Source organism: Lissotriton helveticus, chromosome 10 (genome assembly GCF_964261635.1).
Source record: "Lissotriton helveticus chromosome 10, aLisHel1.1, whole genome shotgun sequence".
In the NCBI taxonomy this organism is placed as follows: domain Eukaryota; kingdom Metazoa; phylum Chordata; class Amphibia; order Caudata; family Salamandridae; genus Lissotriton; species Lissotriton helveticus.
Window position 1 is genome coordinate 126385001 of NC_136071.1, and position 20148 is coordinate 126405148.

General features: G+C 46.6%; 1 protein-coding gene across 2 annotated transcripts in view; it reads right to left on the minus strand.

Moving 5' to 3' along the window:
- The window catches only part of PRKAR1B (protein kinase cAMP-dependent type I regulatory subunit beta), a 561069-nt gene that overhangs the window by 200479 nt on the left and 340442 nt on the right, over window positions 1–20148 (minus strand). The window lies entirely within an intron of this gene.

Consider the following 20148-nt stretch of genomic DNA (forward strand, 5'->3'; position numbering starts at 1 on the left):
AGTTCTGGCTTTAAAAGATTTTTGGACGGTTCTGTGAAGCATTACCAGTAAATAGCATGGGCATGAATACTGTAGAATAATATTGAATTAGGTTAAAAGGCCAGCGGACAGTTGCACTGTCAAGTCAGAGCTAGAAATCTAAGTATTTTATTGACTGCGTCGCTCCCATCTCTGCTGCTACCAGAGAGAGGCAAACCCCATAAAGTATACAGCTACCCAAGATAATTTTACAAAATTGCAGTGCCATGTGTGTGCCCCTGAAAGTACATGCTAAGCCAGCTGGCTAAATAAACAAAAAAATCACAGCTGTTTGAGGGCTAGCCTTTTTAGGTCGAGCCTGAGCAATGCATGCGCTGCTCTGTGAGCCATGCTGTTTTGGAGTACATACTAATTGAAGCCCTGCCACTTTCCGCCCATATTTGTCATTGGCTTGTGTCATTATCCTCCTTAAATACTGGCTTCTGATTTGTTATTAGGCTTGTTAACCCCTCCTTAGTACTGCCTGGTCTTCATTTGTAACCTCCTTTGACGCCTGGCCCTTTTACTTCAGTTGTTAAACGGTACATCTTCTCTAGTCTGTAAGCACTATTTTCTTTAATGAGTTTCTCTTACTGCAGGAGGGCAAGAGGGTTTCTTGTGTGCAGTTGTGACCACCGGCTGGTTTATTTAACTCGTAGCAAACAGGGAGCTCTTCAGGGCTTAGGGGAGACAGAAGGGGGTAACTCACCGATGGCTTCAAGCATTTGGAATGCAATAAGTCTCGCATTTGCGAGAGTTTGTGCTATTGGCATTGTAAAGGACAATGCCTTTTATTTATGTTTTAAAACCCAAAACATAAATAAAAGGCAGTGCCATTTACAATGCCAACTGCTCAAACTTGGTAAATGTGAGACCTCTTGCATTGCAGATGCTACTTATATACTGGGACCTCCACCCCTAACCAGGAATCAGGAATCTGTGCATCTTTTAAAACGGCATTAAAACGAAAGTTGAGGCTAAAACTCCGTACTTCTGATTCAGAAAGGAAAAGGTCACTTGGAATTTTGTCTAGTCCAGGCACCTTTCCCCTCTGTAGAGTGAAAAGGGCTAGCCTGGTTTCCTCCAAATTAAAATCAATAGAATCAGCTTCCCAAGATTCCCTATTTGTGACTGCATATAGTAGCTCACCTACCCCCAGTGCTGTAGCCGTCTGTCCAGCATAAAGTGTATTAAAATGGTTTACCCAAGACAGCAGTTAGATATGGCCTGAGCAGTACTGAGTATCAATGAGTCCATGCGTTAGAAACAAAGAGCATTAGATAAGAGGAAAAGAGAGCTGAAGGAAAAGATCTGGGAAGACCTGTTGCAGGCTGCCGAATTAAAGGATAACTCTCTTTTCTGGAAAATAATCAATGAGTCGTTCTTAAAAGAGAGAGTGGAATCAGGGATCAAGGCATTCACCAGGGGTACTGGATAGAACATTTTAATACTATTTTTAATCCGGAAAATTGTCTTTTAAAATTGCCAACGTACACCTATATACCAAATTGATGCTGTGGATATCCCTGACATAACCCTAGAAGAGGTCACTAACGCCCTAAGTAAAGCAGCAAGTGGAAAGGCCACAGGCCCGGATGGTGTTCCGATAGATACCTTTAAAGCACATATCACTTTATGGCCTCAATGCTAACCTAAGTATGCAACTCTACAGTTAAGAGCTTCCTCCCTTTTTCCTAGACAGAAAGTACAATAGTCCCAATATTTAAAAAAGTAACATAGGGGATCCGAAATGCTATCGCCTAATATTCCTCCTGGAGTGCTAACTAATGGGTAGAATCCTCCTAGGTAGGCTAGAACAATGGGTGTAGGAAAACCATATACTTACTGACACACAATATGGGTTCAAGAGTGATATTGGAACGATAGAACAATGAGTTAATCTACACCTGTTAATCAATAAATATACGGTAGCAAGGGCGGGACATGTGCACCTATGTTTTGCAGTACTGAGCAGTGCATTCAATCTGGTAAACCATAATAAACTATGGAAAACACTTGCGGATATGGGAGCCCTTCGGGGTATCATCAACTACCTGTCCCAATGGATATAATACCTCACTGCGTAAGTGTGTTATGGTCCAAAGGGGGAATGCACAGAAAGTTTTAAGGTCGCCCCAGGTATTAGACAGAGTTGTGTACTTGCCTCCTTGCTCTTCTCACTCCACATAAATGGGGTGGATGGAGTAGTTTCTGTCCTGTAACTCCAGTTCTGTAGTAGGGGTATCTCTGTTATAGTCATAATCTAGTGAACAGTCCCGCCCATGTGCGAGGACCCCGGCAATCAAAAATCATCTCTTAAGTTGTCAGAAAATTGCAGAACTGCAAAGACACTTAAGAGAGAATTTAAAGACAAATAATGCAGCCTATATCCACAGGCTACACTGTCCAGTACTTCAACTAGAAATTCCACCAAAAATCCACAAACAGCAAAGCCTGTCCAGATTTCCCTTGCTTTAACAGCAAACCCCTCTGGAATGATAGAGAGGAAGGCATGGACAGACAAGCCCCATAGGCTGCCATTATGTGGCTTAAATAGGGTACTGTGCCTTTAAGAGAACTTTCCAGAACTTCTCCCAGTATCCCAGAATGCATAGCAGGTCCCTCTCACTTTCAGTTCTTTTTGAAGGCGTAACACGCCAGACCTGTTGCATTCCTTAAATGAACATCTCTCTCCACCGGGGAGGCGGGAGGGCGCTTATGACTATAACAGAAATACCCCTACTACAGAACTGGAGTTACAGGACAGAAACTACTCCTTCTGTAGTAGGGGATCTCTGTGTATAGTCATAATCTAGTGAATAGAATGGCAAGCCCATCCCCACACCAAAGCGGCGGTGGAGGAAAGAGAATTAACACCACTATTGTGCGAACAGATTTCGCAGCGAAGCCTGCCCAACCTGAGCGTCCGCCATGGCATCAGTGTCCAGGCAGTAATGCTTAGCAAAGGTATGGACAGACTTCCAAGTGGCCGCCTTGCAGATTTCTGCAATCGGAACATTACGGAGCAATGCTGTCGTGGCAGCTTTGCCCCTGGTGGAATGAGCCTTAGGCTTACCTCCTAATTCGCTTTGTGGTAACATAACTGTATGCAGGACACAATCCACCTAGAGATAGACTGCTTAGAAGTCGCAAGACCCGTCCTGACTGATCCATAATTGATAAACAATTGGTCAGACCTACGAATATCTTTGGTTTTATCCAGATAAAATTTCAACACCCTCCTAACATCCAGGGAATGTAACGACCTTTCCGCTGGAGATAAAGGATTCTGAAAAAACGTAGGCAAAGTTATAGTCTGGTTGACATGAAAATCAGAAATAACCTTGGGAAGAAATTTAGGGTGAGTACGCATAACAACCTTAGCAGCATGAAATACAGTATAAGGCTCTTGGCAACACAGCGCCTGAATTTCACTCACCCTGCGGGGCGATGTAATGGCCACAAGGAACGCCGCCTTCCAGGACAGGTGCTGCAACGAAGCCTTATGAATAGGTTCAAAAGGCTCCTTCATCAACCTGGACAGCACCACATTCAATTCCCATGAAGGCGAAGGAAGCCTGACAGGAGGGAACACTTTCTTCAAGCCTTCCAAAAAATCTTTGATCACAGGGATCTGGAAGAAGGAAGTCTGCGAAGGGCATTTCATGTAGGCAGTCAAAGCAGCAAGATGAACCTTAATAGAATGGACATTCAGGCCAGACTGCGCCAACTGTAGAAGATAAGGAAGGATGACATCTTCCTTACAAGTCGTCGGATCATAGTTCTTAGACTTGCACCAGATACAAAATCTCTTCCACTTGTACGCATAGGAAGTCCTAGTGGAAGGTCTCTTAGACTCCTTCAGTATGTCCATACAATCTGCAGGGAGATTCAAATGACCATATTGCACTATCTCAGGAGCCATGCTGCCAAACTCAAAGACGAGAGGTCGGGGTGCAACATCAGCCCCCCGAACTTCGTGAGAAGGTCCGGCCTGCACGGCAGCCGAATGTGAGGAAGGAGAGACCGGTGAAGCAGGTCCGTGAACCACCACTGTCTGGGCCATTCCGGGGCAATCAGTATCATCCGCGCCCTGGACTGGGACAGCTTGATGAGAACCGTCGGAATCAGGGGAATGGGTGGAAAAGCGTACAGAAAGCTGTTCGACCAGTTGATCCATAACGCATTCCCCAGCGTCCCCGGCTGGTAGTACCTGGAGGCGAAGTCTCGGCATTTGCTGTTTTCGGCGGTGGCGAACAGATCTACGTCTGGAGTCCCCCACCTTGCGAAGACTTCTCCTAGTACTTCGTCGTTTATGACCCATTCGTGGTTTTCCTGAATCAGTCTGCTCAGTGCGTCTGCCTGAACATTCTGCACACCTGGCAGATGGGTAGCCGTTATCGTCAGTCCTCGAGCCAGAAGCCAGCGCCAGATTGCCTGCGCCTCCTGCGACAGGGTGCGTGACCTCGAGCCTCCCTGCTTGTTGAGGTAATACATTGTGGTCGTATTGTCCGTTTGTACAAGTAGAGAGTTGGTCTGGAAGGACGGGTGAAAGGCCTTCAGTGCCAAGTGAACAGCTCTGAGTTCCAGGAAATTGATGTGGTACGTGGACTCCGTCGGGGACCACGTCCCTTGAATCTGCAGGTCTCCGGAATGCGCTCCCCAGCCCTGGAGAGAAGCATCCGTCACGATAGTCTGAGTGGGAATGTCCTTGTGGAAGGGAACCCCTCTGAGGAGATTCTCCGCTGAACACCACCACTTCAGAGACTGAAGAGCATGCAGAGATAGACGTATCTTGTCGTCCCAAGATCCTCTCCTCTGATCCCACTGATCCTCCAAGCACTCTTGCAACGGTCTCATGTGCAGCCGTGCATGGGGCGTTATGAAGATACATGAGGCCATCGATCCTAGTAGAGAAGACACCGTCCTCACTGTCGTGGATGGAGTGGTCATAAGAGCCCGAGCCTTCCGAAGCAGCGATAATCGTCGCTCCTCCGAAGGAGACACGCTTGCTGACAGCGTATCGATGGAGGCTCCCAAGTACTGAATGCACTGGACTGGAGTCGGAACCGACTTGGACATGTTGATGTGCAACCCCAGCTTGTTCAAAAGAACGCATGTCTTCTGGAAGTGCGCTTGCGCTTCCGTGAATGAGGAGGCCTTGATCAACCAGTCGTCCAGGTACGGGTAGACAAACACCTTGTTCCTCCGTAGGTGTGCGGCTACCACCGCCATGCACTTTGAGAATGTTCTCGGCGCAGACTTCAGTCCGAATGGCAGTACTGTGTATTGATAGTGATTGGCGCCGACTTGGAACCGCAGGAACTTCCTGTGTTTGCGTGCAATGGGCACATGGAAGTAAGCATCCTGGAGGTCTATGGCACACAGCCAGTCTCCCAGTTGCAGCTGAGGATAAATCTGATGCAACGACAGCATGCAAAACTTTTCTCTGCGAATCCACTTGTTTGCTTGTCGCAAATCCAGAATGGGCCTGAACTCGTTCTTGTCCTTTTTGCGAACCAGAAAGAACCGGGAGTACAGACCTCTTCCTCTTTGAGACAGAGGAACGTCTTCTATCGCACTTTTCCTTAACAGGATATCGGCCTCCGCCTGGAGCTCGCGCAGTTGATACTGCGAGCTGACCGGAGGAATTGATGGAGGCGGGCTGGTGAACCGAAGACTGTATCCATTGCAAACAATATTCAGCACCCACTTGTCCTGAGTACTTTTCTCCACTCTGCCAGAAAAGATTGAATGCTTCCCCCCACCGGAGCGGGTAACAGTTGCAGGGGAAGTAAGTGCTCAGGGCCTAGACCCGGCCTGGCCCTTAGTCGCTGGGGCCGACTGATGGCCGCCTCTGCCTCTCTGGCGCTTCTGGAACGGTCTTCTGAACTGCTGCTGTTGTTGTTGCTGCTGCTGTCCAGAAGACTGGCCACGCCCTCTGCCTTGACCACCGAACCGACGTTGGAACGGACGGTACGACTTCTTGGTCTCCTTGGGCTTCTCCAAACCCACCGCTGTGAGCGTTTCGGCCTCCGCCTTCATGCGGGCCATTTCATCATCAGCGTGCTCTCCGAACAGGGTTTCGCCAGAGAATGGCAGATTGGCAACCCTTTGCTGAGCGTCCGGTTTCAGAGACGTAAGGCGGAGCCATGCATGTCGTCGCTGGTTAATTCCGTGGCAGAAACCATGCGCCGCCAACAGAGAAGAGTCGGCTGCAGCGCTGATGACTTGATTCGCCACCAACATCCCTTCGTTCAGCACCTCTTGGAAGTCTTCCCGCTTGTCCCGCGGTAGTAGCTCCACAAACTGTTGAAGGGATTCCCAGAGGGCTCTGTCATACCGACCCAACAAGGCAGTGGCACTAGCTGCCTTCATTGAGGTCGCCGAGGTCCCACAAACTCTTCTCCCAGACGAATCCAACCACCTAGATTCCTTATCTGGCGGAACTGTGGAGGAAGGTGTGGTGGCATGCTGTTTGCGCGCCGCCGTCACAATCACCGAATCTGGAGGGGGCTCCATCCTTAGAAAGGCTGGGTCCGAGTCCGGAGCCCGGTACTTCTTCTGTAGTCTGGAGGGTGCCGCCTTAGTCACCGCTGGGGTGAGGAAAAGATCCATGGCCGGTTCTTCCAGACCCGGCACCAGTGGCAGTAACGGCCGAGACAAATGCTTCTGGAGGAGCGTCTCGAAAATGACTGATGTCTTGGGAGTGGGCACCGTCAAAGTAATGCCCAATTTCGCCGCACCACGTAACAGTACGTCCTGGAAGGACACCAGATCATTGATTGGCGAAACTCTCGTGTCTGGCGAGTCCGACAAGGTCGGGGAGTAGTCCCTGGTCCCAGACGACCGGGTCCGGGAACGAGACCTGTGTCTCCTGTGGCGCCGTCTAGATCGTGCGGAAGACCTGTGACGCGAACGTTCCCTTCTCCTGGAGCGGGACCTCCCAGCATGTGGGCGCTCCACCGGTTTCCGTGGAGGCGTCTTCCGCGGCCTATCCTGAGGCTTCGGAGTAGGCGTACCCTTAGGAGGTGTCAGAAGCAGAGGCAGCGACGCCGACCTCGGTGGCCTATGAGGTGGGACCGGCGGCGGAGGTTGCCCCGCAGGGGGTAGTGGAGGAATCGAAGGTAGCGGAGGATTAGCCGGAGGAGCCTCCTTCGGTAGAGGTGGAGGAGTCGCAGGCCTTGGCGGTGTATATACCACCGAGTACACCGAGCCCGGTGACTTCTTTGGGGGAGGAGCCTGTGACCCAGACCCTCCAGAGCGCGAGCGACGTCTCCGACGTCCTTCCCCAGATCCAGCGTGACTGTCCGCGCCAGAATCCCTTCTGCGCCGCTTAGGGGAGGCGGAGATCCTCGGGGACGCTGACCTCTTCCTGCTCGACGTCGAGCGTCGTTTTTCAGGTGTGGAACGGCGACCCCTCGACTCCGGCGGCGAACGCCGTCTCCTCGACGCCGAGTGCTTCTTCCTCGACGACGACCGTCGCCCCCTCGACGACGAATGGTCGGACCTCGACGGCGAGCGTCGACTCTTCCTCCTCGTCGACCGTTTCCTCACAGTCCTGCGATGCCTCGACTCCGACGTCGACGACGACGAAGACGCCGTCGGCGGTGACTTCGACGGTGGCCTACCCAGGCCTCTCGACGTCGACCTTCCACGCTGTCTCGACCCAGAGCCCCGGGGAGAAGGGGAACACACCGTCGTCATCCCTCTCGACGTCGTCGTCGATGCAATCGACGTCGACGGAGACCGGGACCGTTTGCTGGTCTTCCTGCCTCTGGGGAGCCCCCCAGAGGCCTCAGCAGGGGCAGAGGGAGCCTTCCCAGCCTGCCCAGACCCACCTGCAGCCTGCAGACGCCTTTCTTCCAGGCCTTGGAGCCTAATCCTCAGCCTTTCCCTCAGAGTCCTTGTAGAAAAGGTCTGGCAGATGTCACAATCTTCAGGGACATGCTCTTCAGGGAGGCAAAGAATGCAGACGTCGTGTGGATCAGTCTTGGCCTTCTTCCTTCCACATGCTGGGCACTTGTCGAATAAAGCAGGCATTTTAGATCCCTAAAAAGCCTGAACAAACACACAGAAGTGAAAGGAAACACCAAGAAGCAACTGAAAACACTTTTAAAGCCAAAAAGTGTACAAAACTCCAATAAACCATTGAAAAGGGAGAGCTCAATGCACCAGGGTCCTGTAAGCAGGAGCCGGAAAAAAGAACTGAAAGTGAGAGGGACCTGCTATGCATTCTGGGATACTGGGAGAAGTTCTGGAAAGTTCTCTTAAAGGCACAGTACCCTATTTAAGCCACATAATGGCAGCCTATGGGGCTTGTCTGTCCATGCCTTCCTCTCTATCATTCCAGAGGGGTTTGCTGTTAAAGCAAGGGAAATCTGGACAGGCTTTGCTGTTTGTGCATTTTTGGTGGAATTTCTAGTTGAAGTACTGGACAGTGTAGCCTGTGGATATAGGCTGCATTATTTGTCTTTAAATTCTCTCTTAAGTGTCTTTGCAGTTCTGCAATTTTCTGACAACTTAAGAGATTATTTTTGATTGCCGGGGTCCTCGCACATGGGCAGGACTATTCACTAAATTATGACTATACACAGAGATCCCCTACTACAGAAGAATTTTTACAAAAAATTAAGGCTGACGCCATCATGGTTGGATCTCGCCCCGTCCCCATTTCATTATATGCGGACGATGCCGTCCTTTTATCTACAACAGCCAATGGGTTGCAGCTCTTGATAGATAACTTTGTAAGCTCTATGGAAAACAAATGCATGAAAGTATATTTAAAGAAAACCGTTACTATGGTAATCGGAAAAGGAAGAGCAAAAAAGAGGGTACACCATATAAAGGGGGAAAGATTAGCTGAGACTCACATGTTCTCATACCTGGGGATTAAGAATACTCCATCAGGCTCCTAGGAAAGCCAATTAAATATCTCTAAAATGAAATTTAGAGAGCTATAGAATCCATCTTCTGGTTGCTAGTAAAATCGGCCAAAAACCAACCAGGGAGCTACTGATATTGTAGAAAGGCAAATGTCTCCCAAGCTCTGGTTACAGCGCTGCCCTCTGGGAGGGCATAAACTGTGCCAAAGAGCAAACCCTAGATAATTTGTTTCTGGCTCGATTATGGGCCGTCCCAAAAACAAGCTCAACATACATAATACATAAGGAAGTGGCAGTTCCTTTTTTAGAGGACGACCTATACATTGACACCTTGGCTGCGGTGCGAATTCTGCCGCGGTGCTCAACAATCCAATCGCGGGCGTGGCTCGGACACCCCCCGGCCGTCGTGCGCACATGCCCACCGTGACTCATGACGGCCGGGGGCCGGCATGAGCACGGAAGGGGTTAATCCAATCCTTTTTTGGCATAGCATATGGAGTAAAGTCGGGACAGAGTTCACAAAGGCGATAATATTAGATTGCCTTATGTTAGATACCTGGAAGAAACGACAGCCATCTAAGAAATATGGATCCTGCCATTAGAGCTAAGGGCACAGTTAAAGTCCAAACTTACTCCAAAAGAAAACAAGTTACTTACCTGTAACTACAGTTATCCAGTATTGGTATCTTTCATAGATTCACATGCCTAAATCATTCCCCGTCGTCGAGATGGGAGTCCCACGTTAAAATACAAAAGCAGTGCCATAAGTAATAGGCTAAAAAGGCCAAAGGTCATATCTTAGTAGCCTATCTATGTCCTTTTCAAAAAAGGACCAAAAGTTGGTCCCAGCCAATAAGCTGCCAGCACCCTCTAGAACACTCCCAGCAGAGGCAAGTCCTCTTCAGGTTTTCCAAGCCAAGTGGGAAGTAAGTATACCCAAAATCAATGAGCACTGACTCCATAGGGAGGAGGGTGGGTTGCATGTGAAACTATGAAAGATACCAATACTGATAACTGTAGTTACAGGTAAGTAACTTGTTTTCTTATCCAGTATTGGGGTTTCTTTCATAGATTCACATGCCTGAATCAGAATAGCAAGCAGTGCCCTAATTGTACTGTCGTTAGTGGAAGGTGGGAGATGTGTAATTTTAAACTCCCAATAGTTATCCACTACCTTTTACACAATGCATGCACTAAGCATTATACTCTATAGCAATGTTAAAACAGAGAGAGTTCAAATTCAAATTCAAATCATCTTTATTCGGTTTCAAGTTTTTAGAAAAACCATAAAAGAGCAAAATACAATAAACATTTAAAGAAAAACATTAAGTTCGGTCCATTACTAAAATCTTAGTTAAAAGTAAAACGTTTTGCAGAAAGAATGCATTTTACACTGCAAAATCGTTATTATTTTGTAAGTTCGAGCGATGTCTAAGACATTGTTTTAAATACTGTGCCACTGATTTTGTCATTAGATTATTTTCCAGGAGTTGTAATGCCAAATAGGCAGGGCGGCATCTACGAACTTTCAGGACTTTCAATACAGGTAGTATCCACCTCCTGCGTAGTGAGTCATAAAATTTGCAGAAAAAAAGAACATGCAGTGTGGACTGTGACGAAGTTGAGTCGCAGGGACATACTGGTACAGTGTGTGACCAGACATTCTGGGTGGGAAATAAAACCATATAGTGATAGATGTTAAACCTGAGGCGAGTAAGGAGTAGTTTTTCAAATTGTGACAAGTCGTATTGCAGATACGGTTGAATAGTTGGAACCTGCTGTATTAATAGACAGTGTTGGACTGTTGGCTTTCCGATTTCATTCAGCATCCGCAGTTGGGAAAGATGTGACAGACAGAGAGTTTTTAGTTCTTTTTTAGTTATATCTGTCACTGACAGTGGTTCATCAAAGAATCTTTGGAGACCAATATCTGAAAGGAAAGATTTTACGTATCCCAGCCATCGTATCTTTAACATATTCTCTAGTTTCATGCAGTCCTGGATTATTGCTCTTGTGAGCTGGCATTCGTCCGTAACCCATATTCTGCGTCATAGCATGATGGGCTGGATCTTGATGATATCAGCAATGTGGTCCAGCCCAAGTTCTAGATGGCATCCGAATGTTGTTGTACTCTTTGGAACTGCCAGCAGGAATTTTAGAAAAGCGTTTTCAACTATCTGCAATTGATCGACGTTTGTTGTTCCCCATACTCCCGCTCCGAAGGTAGCTGTGCTAATGCATTTTGCATTATAGATTTTAATCATCTCCATGGGGTTTTTTTTGCCAAGCCGGAGCGAGAAGGCTTTTAGAGCACCAACTGTTCTTAACAGAGATAACTTTCGGGATGTGAGTGCATCATTCCATTTAAAAGCCTCGTCGATGGTAATCCCTAGATAGGGATACGTTTTAGATCTTTCGAGGGGTAGGTTGTCCACATAATTTTTCTTCACTTTACTTCCCTTACAGCCAGCATGCATCACAAAGGTTTTTTTTATGTTCACTTTTAGGTTTAAATTTGTCATAAAGGTACAGTAATTATTTAACGCCCGCTGAAGCTGGACCGGGGTTCGTGCGAGAATTACCGCATCGTCAGTGTATAATAATGCTGGGATCTGACGGCGGCCAACTTCTGGGAGATCTTTTAAGCCCTGTAACATTGCGGCTTCAAGGCCATTAGTGTAAAGCGTAAATAAAAAAGGGGCCAGCACGCACCCTTGTCTGACCCCCTTCTGTATTGGGAAGCTGTTTGTTAATTGTCCGGCTGTCCCGAATCGCACTTTCCCCTTGGCTCCGGTGTATAATTCTCGCAGAAAGTCGATTATTGGGGTTTCGATCCCCATTTGCAGCATTATTGCCCAGAGTTTCGAGTGGTCCACACAGTCGAATGCTGCAGAGAGGTCGACGTAAACCATGTGTAGGGCAGTTTTTTTTACTGTAACATATTTACCAGCCAGTAATGTTAAATTTAAGACTTGATCTACGGTGCTCAGGCCTTCCCTGAACCCGTATTGTAGGTCTGATAATACTCCGTGTTCCTTTGACCATTCCTGGAGTCGATCAAGTAATATCCTCCCTGCCATCTTTCCGACTGAGTCCAGAAGGGAGATAGGACGATAGCAGAGAGAGTTGATATAACCATTAATAAAAAATAAAAAAAATAAAAAATAAAAATATATATATATGTATATATATATCATAAATCATATTAAGGTACAAATTGCCAAATACATTTGTATGATTACTGAATCCACTTAAAATTAGAGAAAGAAAACAACAAGAAAATATTCTTTTATGAAATTTAAAGAATCTGACCTTAGTTAAAAAGTTGACACAACACAGCCTGTCCAACCGCTGCATCCTCCTTTTGCGCAGACTGGAGGCAGTAGTGTCTTGTGAACGTGTGGACATTCTTCCATATCGCAGCACGGCATATCTTGTCTAATGTCACTGCAGCAAACAAAGCTGTAGATGCAGCAACAGTTCTTGTGGAGAGTGCTTTAGCCCTCACTGTCAGAGGTTTATTTGTTTTTTTGTGGCAGAACTGTATTGCAGATGCTACCCATCTGGTGATTGTGGCTTTCTTTACTGCAGTTCCAAGTTTTCCTTGACCATCTTTTGATATTATTACTGAGGAAACCCCGGATATATTTTTTCTGACGGAGACTTGGCTTAATGGGGACACGGTGGCTGAACCAAATCTAGCTCTGCCCTCATATTATTATTATTTGTGGTGATTTTTAAATCCAGCTATGCCTGTCTTTTTATTAAGGAAGTAGTAGAGGGGTGTCAATGTGCACGTTTTAGTATTACTGTGGACAGCCATTTGACTCTCTCGGGGATCCTGGTGTACCGGCCACCAGAGCCGGCCACTAGTTTTAAAAATGCACTTTTGGAGGTAGTGGGCACGCTTGCTGTGGGGACTGCTAATTTTAGTATTTTTGGTGATTTGAACCTGTATTTTGAGCTTACGCAAGACAATACCATCTGTAGCCTGCCTGCAGACTTTGCTGCATTTCAGCTAAACCAATTGGTTTCTAGTCCCATGCATGTCTGTGGCCATTTATTAGACCCTATCTTTTCTAATATTGAGTCTGCAATTGTGGCGGTGACTATTCCCGTGGGTTGTTCCGACCACCTGTTGGTAGAAATGTCCCTCCCTGTCTCAGAGCCACTCTGTAAGGCCACCCAGTGACCTGTTTTTAAACGTCCTTGGCGGAAACTGAGATTGGAGGACTTTCATGCACTTCTTAGTGCTGATCCCTTGGGTCATTTTAATGATGTTGAGTTAGGTTATGATATGTTTTGTGCCTGGATCACACGGGGTTTGGAGTCCCTCATCCTGGCGGGCTGCTTTAAGGGTCGCATCCACGATTCCAGTCCTTGGTACAACAACACTTTGATTACAATGAGACAGATCTGCAAAAGAACAGAGCGCGAATGGAGAAAAGACTATGACTCTGGGAAAAAAGCACGGTATCTGGCCGAGCTTAAATCTTATCATAGAGCTGTTTGGAAGGTGCGGGCGGCCTATTATGCAAATGAGATCAAGCTTAGTTCCAACCCTGCTAAATGCATTTTTAAGATTTTAAAAGATCTCAGAGCCAGGAAAAACTCGGCGCCTGTAATCTCATCTGAACTCCAATGTGAAGAGCTGGCCTCCTTCTTTGTGGAGAAAGTGTGCGCTATCTATAGGTCCTTTCCCTCTACGACCTCTCCCCCTAGGTTTCTCTCTTTAAGACCTGGGCCGAGCTCAAGTCTTATGGTCATTCCCGAGATTTGTCAAGATGAGCTTATTCGGCTGAGTGTGAAAATTAAATCTGGCTCCCCAGCTGACCCTTTAAAGCCAGCTCAGTTTAAGGAGTCTTTTCCGCTCTTTCTGGCTCCTCTTTGTCAGATAATAAATTCTTCCTTCTTTTCAGCTATGGTGCCGGTGCGGTGGAAACAGGCATGGGTGTCCCCAATTCTTAAGAAACCAGTGCTGTACTCCGCTAAACCTGAGAACTTTAGGCCTATATCTCTTCTTCCCTGGGTGTCGAAGGTGACGGAGGCACATGTTAACATCATACTAACCAATTTTTTACACTCCAATAATATTCTGGATGTGTCACAAAATAGCTTCCATTCCGGCCATAGTACAGAGACTGCTCTCCTGGCCATGACTGAGCACCTGCGGACCATTCTTGACTCTGTTCAGTCGGCGGCACTTAGTGCCGCCTTTGACACGGTCTCGCACAGTGTTCTGTTAGAGCGTCTGGAGGAGGCAGGCGTAATGGGTTTGGCTCTGGAATGGCTCAGATCTTTCCCGACCGGAAGATCTTTCCGAGTCTCTGCTCCCCCATTTCTATCTCAGGTCCATTCTATTGATCAGGGGGTGCCTCAGGGCTCTGCTATGAGTCCCACATTATTTAACCTGTATGACCAGCCACTGGCAGCGGTCGCCAGGCAGTGGGACCTCTCGATGGTCTCATATGCGGACGACATGCAGCTGGTGGTTGCTTTGGCTGAAGGTTCCACCTTGAACGCCTCCAGGTTCAGAGATGGCCTGACGGCCGTTGCTGAATGAATGACCACCAACTATTTGCAGTTAAATGCAGATATAACTGAGGTTCTGCTAGTCGGAAAGAATGCAAACCTGTGGGGTGAGCATTGTTGGCCGAACGCTCTAGGCAAGACTCCTGAACCTAAGGAGGAGGTTGGTACGTGTTTCAGCCTCCTGAGAGGTCTTAAACCCCTCTTGAAGTTTTTTGAACCCTCAACACGCCAGATGATTGTCCAGTCGACTATTCTATCTCGACTGGACTATGCTAGGTCCTTGCTATTGAGAGCTAATCAGTATGAGATTATCCGGATGCAGCGTGTCCAAAACGCCGTGGCCAGAGCCTTGCTAGGGCTTCCTCGGTTCTGTCCTATTGCTGACACCATCCGGAAACTCCACTGGCTTCCTATGGCGGAGCGGATCCAATTTAAAACGTTATGTCTTTCTTTTAAGATATTGAAGCTCGCTACGCCTAGCCTGCTTTGCAACTTGCTGACCCCGTATACTCCACCTCGCGCGTTGCGTTCCTTAGGGCAGCATTTGGTCACTGCCCCCGGGTAAAGCACTGTCGAGCGGGAGGACGTTCCTTCCTTTACTTGGCGGCCAAACTATGGAACTCCCTGCCGGTCCAAATACGTGGTTTGGAAGGTCTGTCGGGACGCCCCTTGGCTGGGGCAGCTGTGCGCTATATAAGCTCCGATAACATAACATATCCAATGTATGTAGAGCCCGTTCAGCTGGGCTAGATGGGTTTGGAAAGAAAGATTGCAATATTACAGGTTCATTTAAGTGAAAATGTGCTGGCACTTTTGGAATAAACTTAGGATTTGTCCAAAGGGCTACGTAATTCTCTGTAAATTGTAAGAAAGGTTCTTTTATTGTAAAAGCCCGCAGTTCACTCACTCTTCTAGCAGTGTAGAGTGAGTCCCAATGTATTGAATAGATGGAGACAAGCTGCCGTTGTCTGTTCGACTTTCTGCTTTGATGCAGCTTTGAGCAGCCAACCGTCGAGGTATGGAAAAACCTGAAACCCATGAGATCGCAAGGCCGCTGCTACTGGTGCTAGGCACTTAGTGAAAATCTGTGGTGCTGACTTTAGACCGAATGGGAGCACCTTGAATGGACAGTAGGTACTAGCCACTGTGAATCGTAGATATTTCCAGTGCTTTGGGTGGATTGGGATATGAAAGTATGTGTCTTCCATATCGAGGGAAGTCATAAAATCTCCTTTGTTTAAGCATCCCAAAATATCAGAGAGTGTCACCATCCTGAATGTCAGTTTTTTTTAGAAACTTGTTGAGTTTTCTTAGGTCCAGAATCGGTCGCCATTCTCCTGACTTCTTTCTTATTGGGAAGAAACAAGAATAGAAACCTCTTTCTCTCTGAATGGATGGCACTTCCTCTATAGGTTCCTTGAGGAGTATGATGAAGACTTCCTTTCGTACTAAGTGAAGACGAGGGGGAGGCGGACCCCTGGGCGGAGAAATAGGTGTTTTTTTAATAAATTCTAGGGTGTGGCCCTTAGTGACTAGGTCCAACACCCAGCGGTCTGATGTTATCTCGTGCCACCGCTGTGCATAAGCAGAAATGTTTGCACCCACGGGTACGGAGGGAAATTTGACTGGTACCCTGATGTACTCATTGCATTCTGCCAGAGTCCCGGCCCTGTTGTGGTGTTCGCTTGCCGCCTCACTGGCGAGAGAAAACAGCTTTTGAAGATTCGAGATATGATGGCGGGTTGTAAGATTGGCGATATTGAGGTTGATATTGCTGATATTGTTGAGTTTTTTTATATCCGCCTTTGTAGGTGGTGAGTCTTTGCCAACTGGCGCCTCTAGATGGTACTCTTCTATATTGCAGAGCTCCCAATGACTTTGCGGTATCCATATAATTCTTTATCGCCAGAAGAGCGTTGTCAATGTTTTCCAAAAAGCGACTCTCCGTCATACGCCATGTCTAGAATCTTAACCTGAACCTCAGGTCTGAAGGTAGTAGCTTTCAGCCACTCATGGCGTCGCAGTACTGCAGCTCCCGCCAACTGCCTAAAACTTGTGTTTGCTATGTCTAGGGCACAATCAATTGTTTCAGAGGCAGCCCTTTCACCCTCCAATAAGATCTTTCGGACGTCCTGTTTGTTTTCTTCCGGGATGAGGTCTATCAGCCCCGCCGGACCACAATTGACAGTCATAGCGGCTGATTATGGCTAAAGCATTTGCTGCTCGAATTGATGCGGCTGCCATTGCCGAAAATGTCTTTCCCATAAGGTCCATCCGACGTCCTTCTCTGTCCGGACGAGGAGTAATTGGCGTTGCCGGATTCTTCGAATGTCTCTGAACAGCCTGAGAGATGACAGAATCTGGCCTTGGTTATCCAACAAGGCAAGATGGACTATCCTCCGGAGCTCTATATTTTTCTCTACATGAGGCAGTACCGCTGGTATGGATGCTGGCGTCTTCATAATTTTTGCACCCTCCTGCCATATATAGTCGATAATCGGAATTGAATGTACCACCTTTCTTGTGTCCTCTTTAAAATCATACAGAAAACATTCTGTCTGTTTCACCGTAATAGGTAAGTGGAATCTATTGGCTGCCCTCTGCATTAAATTGTGAAACCCCCCCGATGTCTTCTGGGGGAGAATCTGAAGGTAAGTGTGGAGGAGGGGTTTGTGTCGGGATTAAATAGTCGTCCCAAGGATCCGGAACAGCTGTTGGATCCGGTAATTCACCTTCTTCCACTTCCTCATCCGAAGAGGAAGTGTTCTGAACTTCAGGGTCAGCTGCAACTGGACTTGCTGCATTTGCCAGTGTACTAGGTATTAGAGGCTCTGGTACTGTTGTTGGTACCTCCACTTCAGGAACCGGGGTTTCTGGTGGAATTTGCTGAGGATGGTATCTTTCGGTAATCTGCTAACATGGCTTGCAGAATCTGAATCAGTGATGGGGGTAGATGAGCCATCTCACTGTGGTGCATTTCCTGTTGAGGATTAAATTGATAGGTATGATGAAGAGCCATATATTGTTCCTGATAATAATGTGCCTCATAGTAATCTTCCTCGTCATCATCCTACATGTAGCCCAGATGGACTGTGAGCTACTCCATATAGTCTGTCCTCATCCTCATTCTCATCATCTTCCTCCTCAATATAACCTTGCAATTGGTGGAATGGTAGTAAAGGGGATACTTTACTATAATATTGCAAAGGCGGGTGTAGAAAAGTCTTTAAAACAATCATGGTCTGAGATATCCTCGTCAATGTTGCAGCAATCATTATTGAACAAATTTCCATCGTCGACTGTGTTGTCGTCGATGGTGTTGTCATAGCCTATGGAGATATTGTTGCTGACGGAGACTTTGTGGATGGTGTCTTAGTCGACGGTGTCGTCGTCGGTATCTTCGTCCACGGTATCATCGTTGACGGTGTTTTCTTCGTCAACGGTTCCTTAGTCGACGATATTTTCGCTGATGGTTCCTTCGTTGATGATGGGTCGTCGATGGGTAAAACGATGGAGGTCTCGTCACAATAGAAATCTTTGCTGATGAAATAGGGGACTGAATCGCCGTAGTCGTGATGGTTGCCGTCGACAATGACGTCGATGAAGTCACACATATCGTCGATGAAGACAGAGAAGTCGCCATCGACACTGATTTCTTTATGTGCTTTCTACTCACAAAATCTGTAGAAGAGGATCTTGGACGCTCTTTTTCTCTCGTGACAGGCGTAGAGGGAACAGACAATGTTGACTCAGAGGAATTTTTGGAGCTCCTCTCTTTAATTACAGGCTTTTCTTGGGAAGACTTGAGATGCTTTCTTCCCTCACCTGCAGATCTTTCCTGTGATCTAGCCCTTTTGTGAGAAGTTGAAGCCAATCCTTCTTGCTCATCTGACGTGTGAGCCTGTTCTTTTGTGGACTGAAGCCACAAAAGTAATCTTCCCTCTTAGAGGGTCTTATAGAAAAGGTGCGACAGATTTTACAGTCTTTCACCTCATGCCTTGGATAAAGGCAATAAATACAGTCTTTATGTAGATCATCTACATGGACCCTCTTCTTCCCACAGGTCTTGCAAGGGCGAGAGAGGCCTTTCTTGTCTGACATTTTCTTCAAAATAGCTGAATAGAAGGAAAAAACTGAGTAGCACTCAGGGAGACTCCCTTCCACACGACGTGTGGTGAAAACTCAAAGAGAGCTTGCCTCTGCTGGGAGTGTTCTAGAGGGTGCTGGCTGCTTATTGGCTGGAACCAACTTTTGGTCCTTTTTTGAAAAGGACATAGGCTACTAAGATATAGCCTTTGGCCTTTTTAGCCTATTAATTACTTATGGCACTGCTTTTGTATTTTATCGTGGGACTCCCATCTCGATGACGGGGAATGATTCAGGTATGTGAATCTATGAAAGATACCCCAATACTGGATAAATGGTAACTCCATCCAGTAGACACAGCGCAACCCTGCTATTATCAACTTATGAAAGTTGGGAGTTTTCTCCTTAATTGGATCCTTTAAAATAGCTTTAAAAGAACTGGGAAGTAAAGCACCAAAACTATCTTGAGAAAGAGTAGAGAAAGTATCTAGCATAATCTTCCAGGCTGAAGCATCCAATAGGGAAAAATAGCTGCAATAAAAAGGAGAAAAAATCTGAAGGTAAAAATGGTGGGGGGTAAGTGTTATGAAAAACAGAGGAATTTAAAGTGCTGCAATGCATCCTATTCAGCTCCAAGCTCTATTGAACATGAAAAGAACGGAAAATGAAATCACAGGAAAAAGGTTAAACACCATCTTGGAAATGAAAGCTCTGGCAACACAAACAAGGAATACAAACGTCTAGAAACAAAGATAGCCCTAACCACACTCAGCATCCCAAGAAAATGGTGTTGTCCCTGTATAGCAGGAGCAAGAGGGAAGACTAAAGGACTGATATCCTGCCCTTAATCTACCTGGCATCTTAGATCCTCCATAACACCTTACTCCTTCTTCTGAACCTTTAGCCCAACATTTTGGACCACGCAAATAAAAGTCTACTACCAATGGAAACACATCTAGGCAACATAAGCAACTAGCACGCCAACGCCTTCCCACAGACCTAGGCAAACCATACAGGGGATCCTTTGTGCCTAAGTGCCATCTTCTCTTCTGCTGATGCCGTACAAGATGACATGCAACGGCACGTGAGGAACTAAGGAACCACACCGATGAGTTCTAACTGTTAAAGAGGGAAAATCTCTTTCCTTCTTGTCTAACAAGAGGTTTGTTTTTCAAGTCAGCTCTGTAAGTTGGCGGATTCTCCAAATCCAATTAATTTACCGCTTTTACTCTCAAATAGAAGCTTATGAACATGTTCACAAACCTATTAAAATATTTATTCAGATGATTAATGCTTTCAAGCCTGTTCAATATATTTCCAAATAACTAAAACATGCACTGAGCAATTATACCAATCCACAAAAAAAGATGTATTCAGGCTGAGTTGTTTTCATGTGAAGACTAGCTTATTTTTGTTGGTTATGAAACCTTTTTATGTAAAATCCCTTTGGAACCATTTAACCTGTCTACACGAGTCTAGGATCAAACCTCCAAAACAAAGCATAGCTTCCCCCAAATTTGTTCTAGATTTGTAAGATGGGTTTAAAGATTTCCGCCGCAATAACTGCATTCACTCCCAATACGAGCCTTAACTTCGGAAAAGCTTTTGCTTTTCTGTAACACACACA